This window comes from Suricata suricatta, chromosome 1 (genome assembly GCF_006229205.1).
Source record: "Suricata suricatta isolate VVHF042 chromosome 1, meerkat_22Aug2017_6uvM2_HiC, whole genome shotgun sequence".
Taxonomy (NCBI): domain Eukaryota; kingdom Metazoa; phylum Chordata; class Mammalia; order Carnivora; family Herpestidae; genus Suricata; species Suricata suricatta.
In genome coordinates this window covers 170865777-170874003 of record NC_043700.1, presented here as the reverse complement: position 1 = coordinate 170874003, position 8227 = coordinate 170865777, and the positions used below count along the sequence as shown (strand labels likewise).

The 8227-nt window shown below is 38.5% G+C and overlaps 1 pseudogene; it reads right to left on the bottom strand.

Annotated features, from left to right (window-relative positions):
- Positions 1 to 225: 225 nt before the first annotated feature.
- On the bottom strand, positions 226 to 2606 carry LOC115302267 (annotated as a pseudogene).
- Positions 2607 to 8227: the final 5621 nt, after the last annotated feature.

The window sequence follows — 8227 nt, the reverse complement described above, 5'->3', positions numbered from 1 at the left end:
AGAGTTCTATTCCTTCTTTCTACTTGTCCTGAACTTTGGGGTCTATATGCACAATGTAATTTCCAATCTGCCCCAATGAATTGTGCTATTCCCTGACTTACCCTAGACATGAACACTGGTCCATTATCTGACCCTATAAGCTAAGGAAAACCATACCTTGGCAGTATCTCTCCCAATAATTTCTTTTCCACAATAGTAGCTGTCTTGCTCTTGTTAGGAGAGGCCTTAGTCCATCCTGAGAAAGTATCTATCTGCGTCCTTAACTAAAGACGCCACTGCGGCCACAGTCCTTAAACAGGGGGGCCATCCAGCTGCTATTGTGTCCAAGCGTTTGGACAAGTAGGCCACTGGTCTTTTCCAGGGTCCTAGCGCCTGGGTCAGCACACCCTTGGCCACCCTTTTACTTTCATCCACAAACAGGCGGAAAGGCTTAGTAATGTCAGGAAGCCCCAGCGCTGGTGCCGACAAGAGAGCTGTTTTAGAGTTTCAAATGCTTGTTGATGTTCCACTGAAACTTACTCTTGTCTTTGGTCAGTTCATACAAGGGCTTAGCAATTTCTACAAAGCCTGGAATCCACAATCTGCAAAACCCCGCCAACTCCAAGAACTCTCTCTGTTGTGTGGGGTATTTAGGTGGGGGTATGTGAAGGATGGTGACTTTTCTGGCCAGAGACAACCATCTATGTCCATCTTTGAGGATGTATCCCAACTAAGTAACTTGGGGCTTACAAATTTGAGCCTGTTTAGCAGAGGCTTTGTATCCCAACTTGCCCAACATCAGGGGTGGCTGCAATCAGAAGATCACCAACATAGCGTCTGGGTTTTCCCTCTGGTACTCACCCAAGTCTTTATGCAGTGCCTCATCGAAGATGGTAGGGGAGTTTTTAAACCCCTGAGGAAGTAGAGTCCAAGTCAGCTACCCGTGAATGCCAATGTCAGGATCATGCCACTCAAAAGCAGTCATTAGTACCAGGCTTCTTAACAAGGAGTAAAGGAGTGTTCCAGGCAGACTGGCAGACCCTTAAAATGTCCAGGTTTAAAAGGCGGTAGATGTGGGGTTTAATCCCCTCCTTGGCTTGTTGAGGCATGGGGTACTGTCTAACTGCAACTGGGTCAGCCCCAGATTTGAGTTCAACAAATATTGATGGGCGATGGTTTGCCAGCCCTAAACCCCCGGTTTCAGTCCAGGCTTGTGGGTATTTCTGGAGCCACTGGTCAATGTGAGCATCAGGAGTTAAGGGGCTCCTCATATAAGCAGTATTCATCAGCTAGTTGGAGTGAGAGGACCTGAATAGGCTTCCCATCTGAACTTAAGAGTTGTGCTCCTTGGGGGCTAAAATGAATCTGAGCCCTCATTTTTGATAAAAGGTCTCTCCCCGGCAGGGGGTAAGGACAGTCTGGGATAGCCCATGAATACTGCTCGGTCCCGGTGACAACTTGGACCCAAGATTGCTTACTTGAGGCAGGCCCCTTGGCCTCTAATAGTACCGAGTGCTGAGCCCCAGTGTCCACCAAGAGGTTAGTTGATTTCCTCTCCACCTTACGAGTTACCCTGGGTTCAGGGAGGGGTTTCGAACCCCGTCCTCCCTAATCACTATCTTCCCCAGCGAATAACACTTTAGGCGTGCTTTTTCTTTTAGGGCAGTCTCTGAGCCAATGTCCTTCCTCCTTACAATAGGCGCATTGATTCTTACCTATTGGTGTCCTGCAGCGCTCTGGGTCTCTTTCTTGTCCTCTTCTCCCAGCAATTATCTTTAATTGGTGGTGGCAGTCCTCTGGGTTTGCAGTCAAGGCCAGCAACACTCTAGCTAAATCTCTATTTTGTCTTTTTTCTGCCTTTACTTGTTTTTCCTCAGCACTGTCCCTGTTATTGTACACTCTTTCTGCTATCTCTACTCGATCTCGGAGAGTCTTTTCTCCTAGGCACTCGACTTTTTGTAATTTTTTCTTAATGTCAGGCGCAGCCTGGTTAATGAAAGCCATTACCACAGTTGACGTATGATATGCGTGCTCTGGATAGAACAGGGTGAACTGCCTGAAGGCTTCCATTACCCGTTCTAGAAAAGCAGCAGGGCTTTCATCTGCCTCCTGCCTTATATCATATACCCTAGTCAGATTAGTGGGCCTCTTAGAGGCCACTTTGAGACCTACCAATAGAGCCTGGCGATAGACCTTGAGGCGCCTCTTACCTTCTCCTGTGTTATAATCCCAATTGGGGCGGACAAGGGGAAATCTGGCATTGATGTCAGTGGGGTTTATGGTGGGTACTCCTGTCGGACCAGGAACAAATTTTCTCCTTCCAGCAGGATCCGTTCTCGCTCCTCAGTTGTAAACAGAACCTGTAACAATTGCTGACAGTCATCCCAAGTGGGTTGGTAAGGTAGAGGGGTAAAGAGAAGATCCCCATCCGCTCCTTCCTGCAAAACCGGGTAGGGGGGTGTTGAGGGTGAGGTCATGGTTCGTCTCGGCTTTTCTTCTTCTGGGGTTCGAGTCACCAGAACCTGAGAAGATACTGAAGAGAGAAAGGGTTTCACCCAAATGGGTGGGTTAGTGACCAGGTTCTTCGAGACAACAATGTATGGAATCTGACCCGGATGGCCCCCCATACGTTGATAAACTCTTTCTTCTATTGCTTCTATGATTGGAAGGTGAAAAGTACCCTCAAGGGGCCTAACCTTCTAGATATAGAGAGAATACTATTACAGTCACATTCATTAACATTAGGCTGAAAAAGTAATATAGTCCTTTTAAGTATTATTCAATGTTAGGAAGAGTACTCAATCTTTTACATTTCTCCTCACAGTCTGTAGGATAGTTTCTTTGTATAGCATTTGGATGGGTCTGCATGATGCTGTGACTGTTCGGCAAAGAGGTCTTTAAATCTTCCATGATATTTTCTTTTCTATTTATCCTTAAGGTAACATCCCTTACCTATCTGCTCGCTATGTGCTATTCTGGCATTTGGTCATGTTGTTAGCAATAATATGGTTGCATCTTCTTCAGCTTGTCAGAGTTCAGTCAGTGTTTCTAATTGATCTGTTATCACTTGTGAAGTAGTTGGCATGATGGATATCATTATACCTGATGGGTGACCCATGAATGTAGAAGGTGACTGAATATCTCTGTAACCATGCTGAACTATCCAGATTACTTTAAATGACCTCATCCAAGTTTCTATAGATAAAGATTTTCCCCAACCATAACGCATTCAACACCTCCAAAGTTTTAGTACAACTGCCACTTAAGATTTCTCAATTATAAGATATTTTGAGTGCCATTCACCCTCAAGTCCAGATGAACTCTGTTTATTCCATTTCTGTTCATGTATTCACTTCTAATCTCTTTTGATCTTTCATAATAATCTCCTGTATTTTTAATCTTTTAAACTTAATAATGTAACATCTTACAGCATAAAGTAATAGAGTCACAATCTAAGTTATGGGGGAAATTCTACAATTGTAGTTGTACTAATATTCTAATGGTCTGTAACAAATTTACTAACACTTAGATACTTAACACACACTTACCGATTGCTTCACAAAGCTCCATCTAGACATGGCTCAATTCTCTCTGTTCAGAGTGTGGCAAGGCTGGAATTAGAGTGTCACGGAGAGGCTGGACACACCTGATTTGGCTCCATCCACGCAGAAGATTTTCTTTTTCTTAGAGTCACCTGTGTTATAGATCATAATTAAATTCCAGGACTTGCTGTCCTATCACATACATAGTTTATAATCACCCTCAGGAGTGACTGGATTGTTTGGTGACCATCGAGGGTCATTGTAGAATTCTGCCTACCATAGTAGTCAACCATCTTGACTTTTCATTAAAAATCAAATTAAAGTTAAAAGCATTTAGGAATTTTTTTCCTCATTAATACTGGCTTTCAAATATATCACCTTGGAGTACAATCTTATTTCAAATGTCAGAAATTATATAGTAAGGAAATTATTTATCTTTTATTTAATTTTAGCTTATTATGATAAAACACTTATAATAAGAAACAAATCTAAAATACAGTATTATTATTATTAGTAAAATGTACAGCACATCTCTAGAACTTATTTATCCTGCTCAGCTGAAACTCTATGCCCATTCATAAGCCAACTGTCCATTTTCCAAAGTACATTTTGATCTCTTTTTCTCTGCTGCATTTTAATTTGTCAACCACTGTCTTTTTGAGCTTCCACTTTTTCTTCCATTAGGCTACTTGCTTATTTCTCCCTCCATGATTCATTTTGTTATTTTTTGGTGGATGTCTTCCTCTTGTACCTCCTCTTTTGATTCACCTTTGCTCAAGTATGGGCTGCTTATTGGCATAATAGCCTAGAAAAATGATCAAGTCAAGGCTGTTAAAACGCTTTCAACAAAATTGTCACTAGTTAGGGTTCCATCCCCAGAGTTTAGGTTTCATTCCATAGAACAATGAAATTGGGAGAAACAGATGAGGAAATTCAGGTTTATGAATATTTACTTTCTTTACTATGACTATGAATATGTCAGAAATAATATAATGAATCAGCACAATCTGAGAATCTGCAAGCCTAAGGCTCTTCACAATAACAACTAACTCCCAAACCTCATGATCTCATTTAATTAATTCTGCAGATTGAACACTAGATAATTCCATAAGGTGATGCTCTCATAGGAATTAATGTTTTATTCATTTGTAAGTAGCATATTCTTGTTATAACATCTGCAAAATTAGAAAGAAGTCACCCAAATGAGGCAGCTGAGAATTTTGGCTGTCAATTCATTCCAAATTCTGTTAAAATTGTATTGCTTATTTACTTCATATGAGTCAAAAATAAGAAACCTGCAATTTCTTCCTTAAGCACCTTTATTCCTTATCTAAACTTTCTTTCTTAATACATTCAATTGATTTTAATGCAATATAGAGAATATTTCAATACTCACCTTTGACTTATTTTTATTCATTTTATTAAAAAAAAAACTATTTCCTTTCTGGTCAAAATTACCCCGACCTTTCTCCTAGTCTTTATTTGTGTCTTTCTAATTTACTTTTAAAAATTATTCAGTGACGAAGAACATAAACTCTGTGTTACATCAGATTTATTTTCTGATTCCTAGTTTTCATCAGTTAATTAGATATTGGTTTTTACAATATATTTATTCTTAGCTTAATTTTCTAGACTTTGTACAATCTATTTTAGGTAAGATTATGCACTCAACATTGTCAGTAACTCCATATACCAATGACTCAAATATTGACCTGTTATCTATGCATCCCTCTGTCTTACAGACATATCTCACTGAAAATGTTATACTGATGGATGTGAATCAATCGGATATTTGTTCTGTAGGATAAAATGATAATGCTAGTCCCTGATACCAAGAATTAAAATAATTGGATGAAGTAACTGGTGAATAATGTCAAGTTCTACTTGACCTCCACATTAATCTCTTAATTTTTTAAATGTTTATTTACTTTGAGAGAGAGAAAGAGCGACAGAGAGAGAGACAGAGACAGAGACAGAGAGAGAGCAGGAGAGGGGCAGAGAGAGAACAGCACAGAATCTGAAGCAGGCTCCAGGCTCTGAGCTGTCAGCACAGAGCATGATGTGGGGCTTCAACCTAAGAACCATGAGATCATGACCTAAGCTGAAGTCAGTTGCTTAAGTGACTGAGCCACCCAGGTGCCCCTTATCTCTTATTCTAAATTTAGCTAGATGATACCTTTAACATGATGTTTCCAAGTCCAGAATGTCAGCTATATGTAAGTTCTTACCTCCATAGGCTCCTGAACCACCTGCTAAATATGGGTGTATAATAAAGGGGTGATCCTCTGCCCCTTTATTTATGTAGAAGCAGATTTTGTCAATTTATATAGACAGTTTGGAACTCACTAAGTATGGAATTTTCCATGTTCTTTCTTTCAAAAATTATATTATCTATACCATGTTCAGGAGAAGCAAATTATAGTGATATTCCACCATCCTGGAGGCAGAGGGCTCAGCAGACTTGAATTCTGACAAAATCTCTCCACTAACTGCCTATATCTCCTCATCCACTTTGACTATAACTTCTACATTAATGTTTAATGATCCTTGTGGTGGTTAATTTTGTTTATTGACTTGGCTGGGCCAGAATGCTCAGATAGTAAGTCAAAGATTATTCTAGATGATTCTTTAAAGCTGTTTTTTGGGTAAGATCAACACTTAAATTGGTGGGTTTTGGGTAAAGCAATTTAACGTCTATAATGTGAGTGAGCCTTATCCAATCAGTTCAAGTCCGTAAAAATACAAATTATGACTGATATGTCCATTGATTAGCAACTCCTCCTCTCTCCCCACCTGCCAACCTCTGGCACTCTTTGATTTATGTATTTGACTATTTTAGATACCTTATATGTAAATAGAATCATGCAATATGTGTCCTTTTGGGACTGGCTTATTTCACTTAGCATTTCTGTGTGCGTGTGAGTGTGAATGTAAATGCAGATGAATGTTTGCATAGATGTTGCTAAAAATCAGACTATACCATACACAAAACTATTTGCAACTATATGGTAAACACTTTTAGCACAACAGTAAATTTTTCATAACTACACAATTGTATTCTATTTCACTGTTCTATTAATACTTTATAATCCTCTTGTTATTGGTAATTTTGGTTCTTAACAGTTTATTATTATATTATGTCATGATCAACATTTCTATTTACACATATGCCAGTTATAATTTCTGGTTACAGTTTTAAGAGCAAATACTGAAGTTAGGTTATGAGATCAAGAATAGTAATGATTTATGTTTTTGACAAACTTGTAGTTCTCATGGGATTTCTTTTATGTTTATATATTATTGAGTGAGAGAATGTGAGCAGGGAAGAGCAGAGAGGGAGAGTGACAGAATTCAAAAGCAGGCTCCACACTGCACAGCAGTGAGCCCCAATGCAACACACGAAAGCTTAACCAACGGAGCTACCCAGGTGCCCCCATATTTGGAGTTCTTATCTTAGCTGTAGCTATTTAACTCTCACCAGGATATAAATAGTTTACTTCCTCTGCATCCTGAAACAGGTAAATATTCAAACATTGCTATTTAACTCAAAATAGTAGAAGTGTCACTCTTTAAAAAAATTGTATGTTTCTATTTACAGATCTTTATTATTAACATTTAAATGTTTATATATATACAAGTTTATTTGCTATAAATTCTTTCTTTCTTGTTTTTACTTTTTGTAGAAACTCTGTTAAAAATCTTCCCATTTCTCCTTCCTGGGCCATTACTTGTTTAATTAATTTTTAAGTTTTACTATATTAATATATTAATCCATTACCTTTAATAAGGGTATCATCTACCCCTTTCTTGTCAGCAGTCTACTTTACATGCTTTCTTATGCATATACATTTTCATGTTTTATATGGTACTAGTTTCTTTTTTTGTCTTTTTTTAAAGTTTTTTCTAAATGTTTTTTATTTATTTCTGAGAGACAGAGAGAGACAGTGCAAGAATGGGAGAGTCAGAGAGAGAGGGAGACACAGAATCTGAAGACAAGCTCCAGGCTCTGAGCTAACTGTCAGCACAGAGCCCGATGTAAGGCTCGAACTCACTAACTGTGAGGTCATGACCTGAGCTGAAGTCAGACGCTTAACCGACTGAGCCACCAAGGTGCCTCAGTCTTTTTGTGTTTTTTTTAATTTCTCTAACAGTATTAATCTTAGGGAGTTGGATAAGTATTTACATTTTATTACATGTTCTTTAACTTTACATGGGACTTCATCACAATCATATTTTGTCATTGTGGTCTGAAGAAAAATGTTTGCCTTATTTTTTCCAACCATTTTACCAGAAATGTTATTAAGTAAATCTCTCTTCTTTAGCCATTTTTCCGGAGAGTATTTTATTAATGTATTTGTTGCTATTGATACAGTGAGTTAAATTAGTACTACTTAGTGGTCTTTGTATTTTCTTATTTCTTTATTTAGTGGCATTAAATTATCCATATTACAGTCTTGCTGGGGAATCACACTTGTGGTCTCCAGAGATAAAAGGTGTGACCAAGACATTGCTAGAGAAGGTTTTCATTTATCTGCTCTACCCTTTATGCAGATCGGAAGCAAGTGATCAAGTTGAAATTTTTGTTTTGGTTATAAAACTACACGTACGTATGTACAATTTTCAAAAATGGTCTTCTCTATCATTTCAGAAATACAGCCTACAACTGTGTTTCCTTTACTTCTCACATGTCCAGGATTGCAAAAAAC